Genomic DNA, 17,963 nt, shown 5'->3' with positions numbered 1-17,963 from the left:
ATATGTGTCCTTCATTAATTCCCTAAATTGATGATCTAAAATGACCACATTAATCAAGACATACTTATGCTGCATCCTGGTGTACAATCCAGAATGTATTTGAAAGATAAAAGTTTTAAACCTCAGATGTTCTTTAAGCATATGCAGTCAACTTCAAGACTGAAAATAAAATGTTATGCATTTAATACTTCAGATTTGCTGTACTTGATTTGCACAAACAGAAATTGAGATGAGAAAACATTTTTTACACAGAGAGTGGTGAATCTCTGGAATTCTCTGCCACAGAATGTAGTTGAGGCCAGTTCATTGGCTATATTTAAGAAGGTTAGATGTGGCCCTTGTGGCTAAAGGGATCAGGGGGTATGGAGAGAAAGCAGGTACAGAATACTGAGTTGGATGATCAGCCATGATCATATTGAATGGCGTTGCAGGCTCGAAGGGCCGAATGGCCAACTCCTGCACCTATTTTCTATGTTTCTATTAATAATTCCCATTATATGAAAGAGCCTTTAATCATTCCTGAATTTCCCTCCTCTAGGTTGCAATAAAAATTATTGACAAAACGCAGCTCAACCCTACAAGTTTGCAAAAGGTAAGGACATTTAGTGATTTTGGAAATACTTGTTTGCTTAAATTCCCTTTGAGATTTGTATGAATTTGATTTTTTTAATGTGATTTGATGCAAGATGTGAATATAATTTGGTTCAGTGTCTGAATTTAGCTGGATTTCAAAATATGAATGTATACAGGGTTGCTTGAAATTAGCACCTGAAAACAGTACAATAACACAGTAAATATGTTGCATCTTAGTAGCTTGCTTTTGGTATAAAACAATTTAGAACATGAGAGGGAAAGGAAAGTGGCTTGACTGTTGGAATGTATTTGATTTATTACAATTAGCCCAGCGGAGAAACCTGAAACAACCATTGAACGTGCTTACACCCTTAAGACAAACTTGAAGTTAAAAAGTCTTTGCCATTTCCAGTAATTAGAGTATTCAGGAATGAAAACATGTCAAAATGTTCATGTTTTTGTTGTTTTTTTGCAAATGCTTCATATTTTGTTTTGAACTTTTATATATTCATGTGTTACATTTTTCAAAACAATTTACGATTTAAAATTAAACCAAGCGATATGTCAGCTTGGAATAATTTAAACAGCATCCCATTCTATTGATAATCATTTCATTTTTATCCAATTTCCTTCTGAAAATTATCATTTAATCTAGTTTCACCATCCTTTCAGGTGGTATATTTCAAATCATTTAATAGCAGATAAATTTGTACCTTTGGTAATCATTCTTTCTGGCACTGGAGATGGTTTCTAACTTATTCTAATTTGTTCAAGATTTTGAATATCTCTATCAAATCTCCTCTTATGCTTCTGTTCAAATACGAACAACAAAAAATGGATAACCACTCCTTTTTTCTTTCTCCACAGACGTGGCTTTAACTTGGGTCTCTAAATGCTGATTTGATCATTTGGCCTATACTATCATAGATATTACCATTGCTTTTTCCACTTTCCTCTTTTCTGCAACTTAAATCATGCTGGTTTTCTTATTTTCTCACTTTCTGATGAAGGATCCTTGACCTGCAATTTCACGTTTCTCTCTCCGCTGATACAATTAGACATGCTGAATGCTACTGGTGCTGTCTTTTCAAGTATATGAAAGATCATTATTTTTAGTTTTTTCTGTGTCACAAGCTAATGAATACAAACATATAATGCATGACTAGATAGAGTGATACAGGTTCCTGGACCATCATAATCAGTTATTGGATGAGAGGGGCTTGTGCAAACAGTATAGGGTGGAGCATTCAATCTAATTTGTTGGAGGAAGAGTACCAGTACATTACAGCAAAACAGGTCAAGGTACATAGAAAACGGAGAAAAACTTCCAATATTAGTGTTCATTTCTAGGGTTCACTGAGGAAGGAATAGTGCTGGAGTTTGATCTTGGGATTAAAGTAGGGAGTGGCCATAATATATAATATTTCTATTTGCAGTGCGAGAACAGTGGCCATAATAGAATAGTCAATGTCGTCAAATGTCCAAAGAGAAATCAAAAGCAAAATACCCAGAAGAGAGCCATTTCATTTTATTTTTGAGTAAGAACCTAGCACAGCATGTCATACAATAAAAAATGGCCAGGAGTACAGGAAAGGCTTTCCTTCAGATACTTTAGATACTAACCAAGCACATTCACATCAGGAGAAAAAAAGGGATTCAAAACTTGAACTCCAATATGAGTAAGAAAATTGAGGCTAAAATAAAATAAAATACAAAAGATGGTTTATGGTACAAATCAAAGTCATAATCAAGCCATTTAGTGCAAGTAACAATGATCTGAGCAAATAAGAAAACAAAGGGAACATATGATGAAAGCCCATATTCCATTCCAAATCGAGATTGCCAGGATTTGTGAAATAGGCTTGTATTACTGAAAAGTTGAGGTCAAATGTCTTAGATTATCTTAAATTGCTGAGAGAAGTTAACTGGAGATGGCATAATTTTTCAATGCTGCTTGTATATGATAGTGGTTTCAGAGATCTGGAGGATATCAAATGTTAGATCCTTATTCAGAAAAGGAGGAATAAATCTGGTATCCACAGGCTGGCCAGTCTTATTCTAGTGGTGGAAAAACTACCAGGATTTTGTCAAGAACAAAACTTACTCTTGCTTGGTTAATGAGAGACATCCAGCAAAACTTGTGTCTGATGAACCTGATTAGGATCTTTAATGTGATGGAGCAGGTAATTGGAATGTTGTATACTTTCAACCTTTTAATAAACTCACTTGACAGTTGTATCAGGCCCTTAAATACATGTCATCTTATATTCAAATGCTGTGCTGTATGTGTAATAAACAAGGTAAACTAATTCTCGGATGAAGTGCACGTGCAAATTTACCAATTTCCCCCTCCCCCCCCCCTCCCCAACCATACGAGGTATTGTGCTTAACTTTAGAGTTGTGTCAATGGGATGTAATTACAGCTCATTTCATCTCATGGTTCTTTCCCATCAAGGGAGCTATATCCTGGCCTTAGAATGTGTTATGTTGGGAACATGCTTGGGATAAGGTTATTGTTGTGGAGTTGGAAAGCCCATGAAATCCCAGTAAAATTAGGATTCATTTTAGAAAAATCCTGGAAAACCTGAAGAAGATTCTTTCCATCAAATATGGTGTTTGCTGTGAATTGGATGATAGTAGTTCATCTGTGGTGGAATTATTCTGCATAGTCAGGTTGCATGTTTTTCTGGAAAGTTGACCAAATAGTGTGCTAACCATGTGATTTTTACAAATGGTGGTAGGGTTATTGCTGGGTCTTGTGTGATTGACAAGCTGTAGTCAGACATTCCAAAATCCAATAATTCATCACGAGCAGGCAGAAAAGGGTAATGGAGGAAAATCACGTTCTCCAATACTCCCAACTCCTCACCACAACTGTCCCGACATTCCTGTACATACAGTAATTTAAGAATAGAAGGGATAGGAATTGGAGTAGGCCACATGGATATGACCTTTCAATAAGATCATGACTGATCTGATGTTTTGCTTCAGCTCCATTTTCCGGCCTATTCCCCATAACGTAGACTCATCTATTGTCCTCTTTTGTTCTTGACTCAACATCTGTAACTCATTAAAGGTTCGATCCTGACCTTGGATGATGTCTGTGTGGAGTTTGCATGTTCTCTCTGTGACTGCATGGGATTCCTCTGGGTGCTCAAGATTCCATAAGCTGTGTGGGTTTGTAGGTTAACTAGCCTCTGGAAAATTGCTCCTAATGTGTAAGGAAGGATGAGCAAGTGGGATGACAGATTTAGTTTGAACAGGTAATCGATGGTTGGTGTTGACTCAGTGAGCCAAAGGGCCTGTTTCCATGCTGTATCTTTAAAATAAAACATGCAGCATGGGCAGATTATTGAAACGAGGAGCACATGCAGAGATAATTTCATAGTTTGGAAGGGGAAATAAATAAAATTATACTGATTTAGATAGATAGATAGATAGATAGATAGATAGATAGATAGATAGATAGATAGATAGATAGATAGATAGATAGATAGATAGATAGATAGATAGATAGATAGAATTTATTACCACACAACCAGGGTTGGTGGAAATTTGGGTTGTCAGCAGCAGTACAATAATAAAGAACACACAATAAAACTGTAACACAAACATCCACCACAGCATTCATCACTGTGGTGGAAGGCACAAAAATTTGGCCAGTCCTCCTCCATTTCCCCCCCGTGTACAGGACCAGAGTCCAGTCAGTCCAGGATCGGCTCTTCCTCACCGGAGACCGCGGCTTTAGATTGTTGTAGGCCGCAGGCCGGCGGTCGAGATTTAAAGTCCCCGCCGCAGCCAGAAGCACCGTAAACTGCAGGGCCGGCAGTCGAAGCTCCCCTCCAGGGGTGATGGTAAGTCCATGCCGCACCCGCGGTAGAAGTTGGCCGCGGGCCGGCAGTGATGGCTTCTTCTTCCCCCCGGGTCCCCCGCGAGGGATCCCGGGCTGTAGACGCCGCACCAGCTGGAGCTCTGCAGACCGCGGCTTCAGGCTGCGACTTCAGGCTGCCGGCTGCCCCGGGCCAGTGAAACGGAGCGCTCCCCTCCAGCGAGCCCCAGCGAGGGCTCACCCGCTCCACGCCGAGAGTCCACGCTGCGCCCGCCGCTGAAGCCCCGGGCGTGTCTCCGGGAAAGGCCGCGTCGATCCTTGATGTTAGGCCACGGGGGAGGCGACCTGGAAAAAGTCGCCTCTCCGTGGAGGAGGCGACCGAAGCGGTTTCCCCCTTACCCCCCCACACCACCCCCCACACAAAACACACGAAGAAACACAAAATACACACTTTAAAACATACTAAAAAATAAAAAAAAGCTGGAAAAACTGACGCGCTGCTGACATGGCTGCACACAGAGGAGCGCCCCCTACAGACTAGAGAGTTTTAAAAAGGGAGAAGTACTTGGATTGAAAATTCGCTGATCTTAGAAGTTGACATAGATTAAGAAAGTATTTGAGAAAACATATGGAATTCTTGGTATCATAAATTAAAACATTGACCACAGAAGTAAATTCAAAGTTTGCAAATCTCTGGTTCTGTTTCTGCTGCGCAATTATAGGCAGCTTTACTAAGTGACACTATAAATTGATTTTAATCTGGGCATCCTAAATTAAAAAGGATATGTAGGTCGGGGAAAATACAAAGGTTTACCAGATTGATAAACAATGAAGAGAACATTTTGCTTTGAACAACAAGATGTTTTCTCCATGTCGAATGTATGTCACGGGTCATAGATTTAAAATAATTGGCATCGTTCTGAAGGGAAAATTGTCTTTTCACACAGTTCTTTCAGATATTAATTGAAAAGATGGTGAATCAGATTTGTAGGAGCTTCCAAAGGACAGTTGAACATGCATGTGAAGAGAACAAATTTGTGGTGTTACTAAGTAAAGCTGCTACGTAGGAGTAAATTGATCAGCTCTTTCAAAAAGCTGGGATATGCAGCACTCCCTTCACCCTTTACTGTGCTGCAAGATCCAATGATTCTATGGTTTGATCATTCTCACTGCCTAGAAATTGGATTTTCGGTAGCGAATACACAAATGTTTAAATGTGTCAAATTATTAAACTTGTATGTAAACTGCGCTGTTACTCATGGTAACTAATATTTTATGGTAGCATAGACGACCCCTGCGTTACGAGGTGGAGGTATTACATAACAAGAAAATGGTCTGTATTGCAATTTCCAGTAATGCAAAGACACATCATCTGTGCATGCATTAACAAAGACTATAAAAACCTGGATGCAACATAACTTCCTCAAACTCAACAGCGATAAAACAGAATTCCTCCTCATAGGCTCCAAATCCACACTCAGCAAAATAAATAACCCCACTCTCACCATCGACGGCACCACTGTCTCCCCATCTCCCCAGGCCCGCAACCTTGGCGTGATCTTTGATTCCACCCTCTCCCTTGAGCCTCACATCCGCTATGTCATTAAAACCTCCTTCTTTCACCTCCGCAACATCGCCAAAATCAGACCCTCTCTCACACCTCCCGCTGCTGAAAGACTCATCCATGCCTTCATCTCCTCCCGACTGGACTACTGCAACTCACTTCTCCTTGGCATCAGCTCCACCTACATCAATCGACTCCAACTGGTCCAGAACGCAGCCGCCCGACTCATCACCCACATCAAATCCTGGCATCACATCACTCCAGTCCTCAAACAACTTCACTGGCTTCCCATCTCCCACCGGATCACCTACAAAATCCTGGTCCTCACCTACAAAGCCCTCCACCATCTGGCCCCCCCATATCTCACTGACCTCCTCTTTGTAAGGTGTCCTTGAGGCTCTTGAAAGGCGCCCATAAATAAAATTTATTATTATTATTATTATTATTAAAGACCTGTTGAAAAAAATTGCTTATTTAACATTTTTTCACAAATTCTGTAGGAGCAAATTATATTCTGCATCTTAAATTTTTGGGTAGTAATTTGTGAATTCCGTAAAGAGAAATTACTGTTACTGAACGGCTGTAAAACAATATTTGTCTCTATGTAATTTGACTAATAATCCAGGGTGCCTGGGCTAACGATCCAGTGTTTAAATCACTTAACACTAAGGAATTTAAATTTTGTTAATTTATTGAATTATACTTTGGATGAAACTGACAGAAGAAACTCTTTTGTCAAAAAAATGATCCATGTACTTTACAACAAATTCATTCTGAGCTCATGAGTAATGTCGAGGAAATTTTCAGTCACATAACAAAAAATGTCATATTATTAACGTCATTTTTGGCTGGTTTATTTTAAAGAGTGAACCATTAATTACAAAGAAATCATTCATAGATTGAGAGGATGAATTAAAACTTGGATTGTCTTTTCTAAGGGTCGGGTGCTGAGGGGTGAACTGGCACGTATATAAAATTATGAGAGCATATATAGGGTAGATAGTCTGTTCAAGAAGGAACTGCAGATGCTGGAAGATCGAAGGTACACAAAAATGCTGGAGAAACTCAGCGGGTGCAGCAGCATCTATGGAGCGAAGGAAATAGGTGACGTTTCGGGCCGAAACCCTTCTTCAGACTGATGGGGGGTGGGGGGGGAGAAGGAAGGAAAAAGGGAGGAGGAGGAGCCCGAGGGCGGGGGGATGGGAGGAGACAGCTCGAGGGTTAAGGAAGGGGAGGAGACAGCAAGGGCTAGCAAAATTGGGAGAATTCAATGTTCATGCCATAAGGACGCAAGGTCCCCAGACGGAATATGAGGTGCTGTTCCTCCAATTTCCGCTGTTGCTCACTCTGGCAATGGAGGAGACCCAGGACAGAGAGGTCGGATTGGGAATGGGAGGGGGAGTTGAAGTGCTGAGCCACCGGGAGTTCAGGTAGGTTATTGCGGACTAGGGTAGATAGTCTGCCTTTTTACCAGGATGTAAATATTGGGTTCTAGTGGGAATAGTTTTCAGATGAGAGGGGGACATTTAAAAGAAGATTTCCAAGGCAAGATATTTTTCTATATGGAATGTCTGGAATGCATTGCCTGGGGAGGTGGGAGAATCAGTTATGATAGCAATTTTTAAGAGGCATTTAGACACTTCACCATACTGAAAATAGGGGGATATCCTCTGTGTGCAGGCAGATGGGATTAGACAATACACAATGTTCTGATTGAATTAGCCAGTGGCATGCCCAGTATACCAGGCTATATGTTAATGATGGAGTAACATTTGTAAAGATAGAATCAAACCATTATGCTACTGCAGATAAAATAAAAATGTAGGTAGTCATTCTTTGAAGAAGAGTAAGCAATTTCGCTTCCTCATCCACTTTTACAAAAGAATCTTGAATTTATGGACATTATAGCCTCCTTTCTCTTTCGTTTATTCAGTTTTATGGGCCTGAATCAATTAACAATTATTTTATTTTGTTCTTTAGTCCAACAGCATCAATCTCGTGCATTGAGCAACAGGACAAAGATAGATATACTGCCTTTGGGACATTAGTCAGCTTTGAAAATTCCTTTCACTGGATTAATCTTACATGGGTTGGTTTTATTAGTGGTTATACTGAAGTTGTATAACTAGACATTTATTGTAAAGGCTTTTCCATCCTCATAACTCATAACCAATCTTTTGTGCCCAGCGGGAGATGAAGACAGCTGCAGTGCAGCCGATTGACAAGAAACTGACTGCAGTGGGGAGAGTGGTACGTGCAGATTAAGGATAAAGGGGAAGTCTTTTAGGACCGAGATGAGAAAATCATTTTTTACACAGAGAGTGGTGAATCTGTGGAATTCTCTGCCACAGAAGGCAGTTGAGGCCAGCTCATTGGCTATATTTAAGAGAGAGTTAGTTGTGGCCCTTGTGGCTAAAGGGATCAGGGGGTATGGAGAGAAGGCTGGTACAGGATACTGAGTTGGATGATCAGCCATGATCATATTGAATGGCGGTGCAGGCTCGAAGGGCCGAATGGCCTACTCCTGCACCTATTTTCTATGTTTCTATGTTTCTAGATCACCCTTTCAAAATATAAACTACTGAATAATTGCAAACAATGTCACCCTGCAATTTGCAAACTTCTTAGAAACATAGAAACATAGAAATTAGGTGCAGGAGTAGGCCATTCGGCCCTTCGAGCCTGCACCGCCATTCAATATGATCATGGCTGATCATCCAACTCAGTATCCCGTACCTGCCTTCTCTCCATACCCTCTGATCCCCTTAGCCACAAGGGCCACATCTAACTCCCTCTTAAATATAGCCAATGAACTGGCCTCGACTACCCTCTGTGGCAGGGAGTTCCAGAGATTCACCACTCTCTGTGTGAAAAAAGTTCTTCTCATCTCGGTTTTAAAGGATTTCCCCCTTATCCTTAAGCTGTGACCCCTTGTCCTGGACTTCCCCAACATCGGGAGCAATCTTCCTGCATCTAGCCTGTCCAACCCCTTAAGAATTTTGTAAGTTTCTATAAGATCCCCTCTCAATCTCCTAAATTCTAGAGATGGGGTTCTTCCCACCCTGCTTCCTGTAAGGACTCCATCCCCTACTCCCCTACTCCCAATTCCTCCGTCTACGCCGCATCTGCTCCCAGGATGAGGTGTTCCACACCAGGGCATCGGAGATGTCCTCATTCTTCAGGGAACAGGGGTTCCCATCTTCTACCATAGATGAGGCTCTCACCAGGGTCTCTTCTATGCCCCGTGACTCTGCTCTCTCTCCCCATCCCCCCCATTCGTAACAAGGGCAGAGTCCCCCCTGTCCTCACCTTCCACCTTACCAGCCGTCACGTACAACAAATAATCCTCCGTCATTTTTGCCACCTCCAACGTGACCCCACCACTTGCCACAACTTCCCATCTCCTCCCCTGTCTGCTCTCCTCAGAGACCGCTCCCTCCCTAACTCCCTGGTCAATTTGTCCCTTCCCACCCGTACTACCCCCTCTCCAGGCGCTTTCCCTTGCAACCGCAAGAAATAATAATAATAATAATAATAATACATTTTATTTGTATAGCGCTTTTCAAGGACTCAAAGTCGCTTTACATGGTGAGTCAAGAACAAAACAAAATAGAGCAGTAAGACAGATGCAAAGGGGAGGGGGACATGGGACTAAGGGTATGCAGAGGTGAAGAGATGGGTCTTGAGGCGGGACTGGAAGATGGTGAGGGACTCAGAAGTTCAGATCAATTGTGGGAGGGAGTTCCAGAGCCTGGGAGCTGCCCTGGAGAAGGCTCTGTCTCCAAAAGTGAAGAAATGCTACACTTGTCGCTTTACCTCCCCGCTTGACTCCATTCAAGGACCCAAGCAGTCCTTCCAGGTGTGGCAGAGGTTCACCTGCACCTCCTCCAACCTCATCTATTGCATCCGCTGCTCTAGATGTCAGCTGCTCTACATCGGTGAGACCAAGCGTAGGTTTGCCGATCGCTTCGCCGAACACCTCCGCTTGGTTCGCAATAACCAACCTGATCTCCTGATGGCTCAGCACTTCAACTCCCCCTCTCATTCCGAATCCGACCTTTCTGTCCTGAACCTCCTCCATGGCCAGAGTAAGGACCACCGTAAATTGGAGGAGCAGCACCTCATATTTCGCTTGGGCAGTTTGCACCCCAGCGGTATGAACATTGACTTCTCTAATTTCAGGTAGTCCTTACTATCTCTTCCCCTTCTCAATTCTCCCTCAGCCCTCTGGCTCCACCTCTTCCTTTCTTCTTTCCCTCCCCCCCCCCCCCCACCTCACATCAGTCTGAAGAAGGGTTTTGACCCGAAACTGTACCTATTTCCTTCGCTCCATAGATGCTGCCTCACTCGCTGAGTTTCTCTAGCATTTTTGTCTACCTCAGAAAAATACGTTTGCTTGGCAAATGTCAGTACCATGCGTTTCTAGAAGTTTCAGGTATTTCGATGATCTCAAGCTTTGGACATTAGCGTCTAAATCTCATTGACAGTTAGTGACCTTGGTTTTAATGGTTTTGTATCTTGGCACACAGAATATTAGAACAGTGCAGCACAGTAACTGGTCCTTCCGCCCATAATGTCTGTGCCAAAAATGATGCCAAGACCAAATCTTAACTGCCTGCACTTAACCCATATCCATTCATTCCCTATATATCCATGTGCCCCTTCCAAAAGTCTCTTAAATGCCACTATCGTATATCAACCTCCACCACCTATTGCTTTTGTAAAAACCATGCAAAACAGCCTAACAATTTTTCTTAATAAATTAAGTGAATATTAATTCTTAAACTTGTTCATCAGTGGAGATTCTGAATCTTAGAAAGGTTTGACTGGCGTGGGCTGGAAGAGACAAATATATTTCTCTTCCCCATATGTAATCATGGGGATTTCTAGTAAGATCAAGTTTCATTGCAGGACTCCCTGTGGAGTGAAAATATGCTGCCATTTGTGACTCTGCAAGTCCTACATTTGCAGCAAGTTTTCATAAGTCTAGGATTCACTTACTAAGGAATAACCAAATGTTGACATTTCTCCAGCCATACCATAGGCAGTGTGATTTGGCTCCATTGTTTCTTTGCCCGTATAATACTTTCAGAAGCTGGTTCTATTGATTAGAAGAGTTAGTTTGCTCATGTTATTTTATCTTTTGCTGCGTTAACTTTGTTAAAAACATTTCGTTCAGACCTTAAGGTCTGAATGACAAATAAAGGATCTAATCTAATCTAATCTAAAACTTGGTAAAAATAATTGTGCCAGTTTTGAATTGATTCAATCCAGATGGATCAAGACTGGATTCTAATGAGATATAACATAAACTGGTGGCTCTATATTGTATGCACTGACAGAGAAAAGCAAGATTTCATCTAATTGCTGTATTAAACGTGTAAAGAAAATAACACCCATTTTCAGTGCAAATTCACATTTAGGCAGTATACTTATAATTTGATTTTAGTAAGACTGCTAATATAAAATGAACATAATCAAGCAAACAATGGACAGTTGGAAAAAAAAATGGATTAGTATTTCTATACAAAAAGCTTTAATCCTACACTTGAAAGTGCCAGATTTAATTTTAATACTGACCAAAGCAGGTGCTTTGCTAACTTCTAAATGAGCAAGAATAAAATTTATGAAAATCCCTATAATCCTGCATTAAATTTGAAGAAGGTTTTTAATTTTGGAAGGAAATCAGTAGCTGCTGGTTTGATCTTCCAGCTTGGAGGAAGATTTGTTAATTCAGCAAAGACTGCAAGTTGAACCTCCAAAGTTGCACATAATTGAGAAACAATTAAAATTATTTCTCAATGCCACATCCTGTTGGATGTATTTGTGCATTGAGAAATAATGCTCATTAGTTGTTGAAAGTTACTTATGGGCCTGTCCCACTTAGGCGACTGCAGGAGACTGTGCAGTTGCCGCATGGCCGCCACACGTTCGTAGGTGGTTGCCGGGGAGTCGCCTTCATGGTCGTGAGGAGTTCCCGCATTCTGGGAACTGGTCGCGGCCTCATTATGGCCGCCGTGAACATGTTGAAAAATGAGCGGCAACTAGAATGAAGCCGCCATGGAGAGTAGCGAGAATTCTCGTGCTGTAGGTGGGTCGCCCGGAGGTCCTAGTGTGTTTCCAGGAGTTCGAAGGTTATAGCCGGTGCTGACCGGTGAATTTCATTGGCTCATTGCAAGAAAAGGGGAAGCAGTACTTTTCAGAACCAAGGATAACTGACCGGTAATGTTAAATGTCCGCCGAGCTTCACAGCTTCGCGATTTTCATTGTGGGGGGATGGGATAGGGGGAGGGTGAGGTGTGGGGGAGCGGGGGGATAGAGGGATAGGAGGGGAGTGGAGGAGGTGCGGAGGGAGAGTGGGGGACTGGAATAAGGGGGAAGTGAGGAGTGGGGGAGCAGGGAGGAGGGAGGGAGGGAGTGACTGAGGGTTGGGGAAGGAGAGGGAGGGAGAGAGTGGGGGAGGGGAGACGGAGAGGGGAAAGAAGAGGGAGGATGGGGAGGGTGTGCTTGGGTATGAGGGGGAATGGAGGAGGATAGAGGTAGGAAGAGGGATGGCGAGACGCAGTTGGGGGAATGGTGCCGTGACTCGTGCCACAGCGGGGATCTCTGGCGTCACAGCGGGAACCCCTCAGCCGAGCCTGTGCAGTTGGGGGCTATAGGTCAGTGGTGGAATATTGCCATGGGGGGACCAGGCCCAACGGGTCGGCACTTGGTCTAGTACCTTTTTAAAAGGAAAATAAAATAAAATATAAATTGCTCAAGAAAATAGGCAATTAAATTAGATACTTATTTTTAATACAATTAAAGCGATCTAAAATCTGTATGTATTCTCCCTTATAACTTTAATTAGTAATATTGTTTTTAATTAATTCTCAGGGTGTGTTTTTTCTTTTGTCGATAAGAGTCATTCAGAATTGCTCTTTACAAGTTGTGAAGAGCCACCTTAATTTTTTTCCGGGTGGGTACAGAGGCTCCTTTTAGCATTTCTAATTGCCTGATTGAATACTTTCCTCTTCTTTATATTCCCCAAAGGCCTTTTCTGATTTAATCCTCTGAAATCTTAACTGCGCTTCCTTTATCTTTTGACCAAATTTATAACCTATTTGGTCATCCAAGGTGCTCTTGCGTTGCCATCCACATCCCTCCTTACTGGAACATGTCAATCCTGAACTTTGATCAATTGTATTTTAGCTAAACAATGTTATACTTTAAAGAGAATGAAGGGAAAAATGCTTAGATAAAATTAGCAACAAAATTAGCAGTTTTGGCATTAATCATGAATGATGTAAGAATATTGATGTAACTGTCTTGCAGCTATTGGGCAAAGCTGTTTGAAGTAATATTCCAATGTACTTAATAGATCCAAAGGTTCCATAAAATGTTTGAGGCAGAAGGCAGAGATTAGAGTAATCCTTTGAAATGGTACATGCTCATGTTGACTGTATGTTTAAAGGTTAAGAGGACATAACCTTTTGGTATAATCAAAGATTATAGTTCATGCTTTTCAAATTAAAAAAGTTATTTTCTGTTTGAACTGATATATTGAATTATCTTTCTGTACTTAATGCATAACATTGGACATTTTTCTAGACTTTCCTTTTTGCATCTATTGTAATGTTTGGCCCACCTCATCTATGCCGTCCAAGTTGTCTAACCAAGCTGCTCCCACTTGCTTGCACCTGGCTCCTATTCCTCCAAATCTTTCCTATCCATATATATGTGCAAGTGTCATATAAAAGTCCTAATTGTACCTGCGTCCTCCAAGACCTCTGGCAGCTCATTCAATGTATACACCACTCTTCGTGTGAAAAAGTTGCCCCATCATGTCTGTTTTAAATTTTACCCATCTTGCTGTAAATCTATGCCCTGTGTTTTTTAGACTCCTACCCTGAGGAATAGACTGTGGCTATTCACGTTATCTATGCTCCTCATGATTTTATTACTCCTATAAGATCACCCCTCAGCTTCCTACGTTCTAGGGAAAATGACCCAGCCCATCTAGCCTTTCCTTATAACTCACACTCGCTGAGACCCAGGAACGTCCTCATAAATCTTTAATGTAGAGACAAAGAATGGAAACAGGCTCTTCAGCCTACCGAGTCCACACCAATCTTCGATCACCCATTTACATTACGCAAATGGCGCCTAAACAAAATCTTGACCACTAAAACGTGATGGCCCGACTACTGTACTGAATACCCTGGCTGGTAAAAGTAGACATATGAAACACTTCCTTCACCATCCTGTCCATTTGTTTTGCCACCTTCATGAATCTATGTAGCTGTACCTTTAACTCTCTTTTCTATGTCACTTCTGATGGCCTTGCCATTTACTGTGTATTTGTATTCGTTCAGACCAAAATAGTAATCGTAAATTTTATTAAAATTAATAAATGCACAATTTTATAAACTATGCAACTTAAGAAAAAGAAAAGTACAAGCTGCTGTTTGTTCCACGTTGAGGAGAGACTGAACAATAGTCAACCTTACCCCGCGAATGTGTTCTTCCCACATCACTTTTGGACACCATATTGATTGATTGAAAGATACAGCAATTATGCCGGTCCTTTAGCCTGCGGTGTCCACACCGATCATTCATTCACACTTATTATATGTCATCACATTTTTACATTCACTACCAAAGCACTAGGGACAATTAAAAGAGGCCATTTAACCTACAAACTCGCACGCCTTTGGGGTGTGGGAGGAAACCGGAGCACCCAGAGGAAACTCGCGCAGTCACAGGGAGAACATGCAAACTTCACATAGGTAGCACCCAAGGTCTGAATTAACTCGAATCTCTGGCACTGATAGCACATGTACCAACTACACCACTGCCGATCTAAGCAGATGCAAAATGCCTATATCAGATGCTTTGAATGCTGAATTTGGAGACATTGTGAAAAGATGAGAAAATATTTTTTTGATTGAATGTTGCATTCAGGCGCAATCAGATGCGATTTCACACTGACAGCATGATTTAAATCAAATTCCTGCAACTGTTAGATTTAATGCATAATGCATTTAAGTATAGCATTTCTGTAAATATTTATAATGTCTTTATTAAGAATTGCATATTGTTCATTTATTAGCATATATTGCAATAAGGGAGGAAACTGAGATCACAGCAAAAATGTTCTCCATTTCATGATTTTGATATGATTGAGATAGACTGAAGTCGAATATGATACAGAAAAATGTTCTTGGTGGAGGAGCCCTGCACTGAAGGCTTCTGTTGTGAATTTTACAGAGAATGTTTTCAAATTTTGTTTTACTGAGAGCCAGACAGCTATGAGTTGATTGATGGGTTGTGTATTGTGGAGTCGATACCCAAAACACCCAACTCTGACTCCTTGATTTCTTGTGTATCCAACTCCGACCCTGACCCCTAGGTATAATAATTCTAAATCTGCTATGATGACATTGCACAAGATGGCATTTCATAAGAACCACATGAATCATCAGGCTACCTTTTAAACCCATGTCTTTAAAGTTTTGAGTCTAATGGTTGTAGCTATGCTATTGTGGCTTTTTTATTGTTTATTCTTGAAAAAAACCCAATTCATTATGCTAAAAGAAAAAAAATTACAGAAAGGACTATGACAAAATTAAAATTCCATTGAATTAAATAAAAAATATAATAGCATTACTCCAAAATTTATTAAACTAAGGTCACAGGTATGAGCTAAATTATGACAAAAAAAATTCTCAAGTGCAATAGAAATTAAAAGTAAATGCATAGGTAGTTAAGTTTGCTACAAAAGTATACACCTAAAATGTATTAATAACTTGTCCTTAGGAACAGAATTGCTTCTGCCAGATCCTCTTTCATTGAAGCCCTTAAATCTGATTTAATTATTTTCAGTGCGAACAGTCTCTCCACACTGACCTGAGTGGGTGGTATGTTACTATCATAGCCGCAAATGTTACTATTTCTGGATAAGCAGGGATGACGGGGAATTATAGACCAGTTAGCCTGACATTGGTGATGGGGGAAATGCTGAAGTCGATTATTAAAGAAGTAATAACGGAGCATGTGGATGGCAGTAAAAGGATTGGTCCAAGTCAGCATGGATTTATGAAGGGGAAATCCTGCTTGACTAATCGTATAGAATTTTTTGAGGATGTGACAAGTAAAATGGATGAAGGAGAGCCAGTGGATGCAGTGTATCTGGACTTTCAGAAAGCCTTTGATACGGTCCCACACAGGAGATTAGTGGGCAAAATAGGCGAGTTTGGTATTCTGACTGCGCATGCCCAGGTCAAAGGTCACTATGCACAAACAGCCCTGGAAAGCGATTGAGCAGTGAAGCAGTGGACCTTCATTTCTTCTGTTTTTTCCAGCTTTGATTCTTCTAGATAAGAAAATACTGCTTTCAAACTATGAAATAGTTGTATTTATTGTTCCTTTGTTAAAAGTTAAGATTATTTTGTCGTTTTTATTGCTTTATGCTTTGGTGAGTGAGCGAGAGCGTGCTCGTCCATGTTCTATGTCGGGCCTGGGTCTGTTGAGTTGCTGCTGGGCCATCCCTGTCCCCTCCCAGGTGTCCCGTCCCTGTCCGGGAGCGGCCGGAGGTATCGGGCCGGGCTTGCAGCTGGCGCATGGGGAGGCTGAGTTGCTGCAGTGCTTTGTGTGTATGGTTGGTGCTCGGCTTTCGCTGGCGCCAGGGGGGATGGCCGCTGGCGGTCCCAGGCCCGTTGGGGAGCGGGGTTGAACTGGAGTTGGAGCTTCTTCTTCGTTGGCGGTGTTGTCGGTCCGGGGCTGTCGGTTGGCCCGGCGGGAGTTGAGCTGGGGTTGGCGCCTTCTCCGCGCTTGCTGTGGGCCTGGGGCATTAAAAGGATTGATCGAAGGATGTGACAAGTAAAATGGATGAAGGAGAGCCAGTGGATGTAGTGTATCGGGACTTTGAGAAAGCCTTTGATAAGGTCTCACACAGGAGATTAGTGGGTAGAATTAGAGCACATGGTATTGGGGGTAGGGTATTGACATGAATAGAGAATTGGTTGGCAGACAGGAAACAAAGAGTAGGAATAGATGGCTCCCTGTCAGAATGGCAGGCAGTGGCGAGTGGTGCCGCAAGGTTCGGTGCTGGGGCCGCAACTATTTACAATATATATTAATGATTTAGATGATGGAATTAAAAATAACACTAGCAAATTCGCAGATGACACAAAGCTGGGTGGCAGTGTGAACTGCGAAGAGAATGCTAGGAGGCTGCAGGGTGACTTGGACAGGTAGAATGAGTGGGCAGATGCAAGGTAGATGCAGTATAATGTAGATAAATGTGAGGTTATCGTCTTTCGCAGCAAGAACAAGGAGGCAGATTATTATCTCAATGGTGTCAGATTAGGAAAAAGGGAAGTGCAACAGATCTGGTTGTTCTTGTACACCAGTCACAGAAAGTAAGCATGCAGGTACAGCAGGCAGTGAAGAAAGCTAATGCCTTCATAACGAGCGGATTTGAACACATTAACAACCTATACTCTAAACATCAAACAAAACCAAATACTACTTCTGACAGCATTATAGTTGCTTCAAAGCAAACAAAGCTATGTATTCAGATCAACATTTCCAGGTTGGGATAAGCCATCTCTTCTCCTGTGTGTGTGTTCTTTGTACTTTATTTCTTTGTGGGGACATGTATTTCTGAAAACCCCAAACCCTTCTCTTGCTACTTAACATAGATTCCTCACACGAAGGTTATTATCCGAGCAATTCTATTATATAATATTTCCTCAAGAGGGAGTGGCCAGGGTGAGACTCGTCCTTGATTATGCTGCTGGCCCTGCTGAGGCAGCATGAATATAAATGGATTTGATTGTCTGCGCTGCGTCCACAATTCACGGCAATTTCTTAATGCTTGCTGAACTTTTTCTGGGGAGAATTTCGTTTATTGTCATGTGGACCGAGGCATGTGAACCTGATTATGTTCAGTTTAGCTTTATTGCTATATATTCTTCTTGAGAGCATACATGGCATGATTAGCATGTTTGCAGG

At 41.7% G+C, this 17,963-nt stretch overlaps 1 protein-coding gene across 10 annotated transcripts in view; it reads left to right on the top strand.

The window, feature by feature from the left end:
- The first annotated feature begins 517 nt into the window (after positions 1-517).
- mark3 (microtubule affinity regulating kinase 3) overlaps positions 518-17,963 on the top strand; it is a 92,364-nt gene continuing 74,918 nt past the window's right edge. For 9 of the 10 annotated variants that reach the window (XM_033027091.1, XM_033027090.1, XM_033027092.1 and 6 more), the window contains exon 1: positions 519-592. The gene's annotated coding sequence lies outside the window, so the exon portion shown is untranslated. Of the gene's footprint in view, positions 593-17,963 lie in introns of all 10 variants that reach the window. The other variant, XM_033027087.1, reaches the window with a different exon arrangement.

The sequence above is a fragment of the Amblyraja radiata genome, chromosome 9 (genome assembly GCF_010909765.2).
Source record: "Amblyraja radiata isolate CabotCenter1 chromosome 9, sAmbRad1.1.pri, whole genome shotgun sequence".
Taxonomy (NCBI): Eukaryota; Metazoa; Chordata; class Chondrichthyes; order Rajiformes; family Rajidae; genus Amblyraja; species Amblyraja radiata.
The sequence above is the reverse complement of the archived record's forward strand: the minus strand, read 5'-3'. Positions and strand labels throughout refer to the sequence as shown.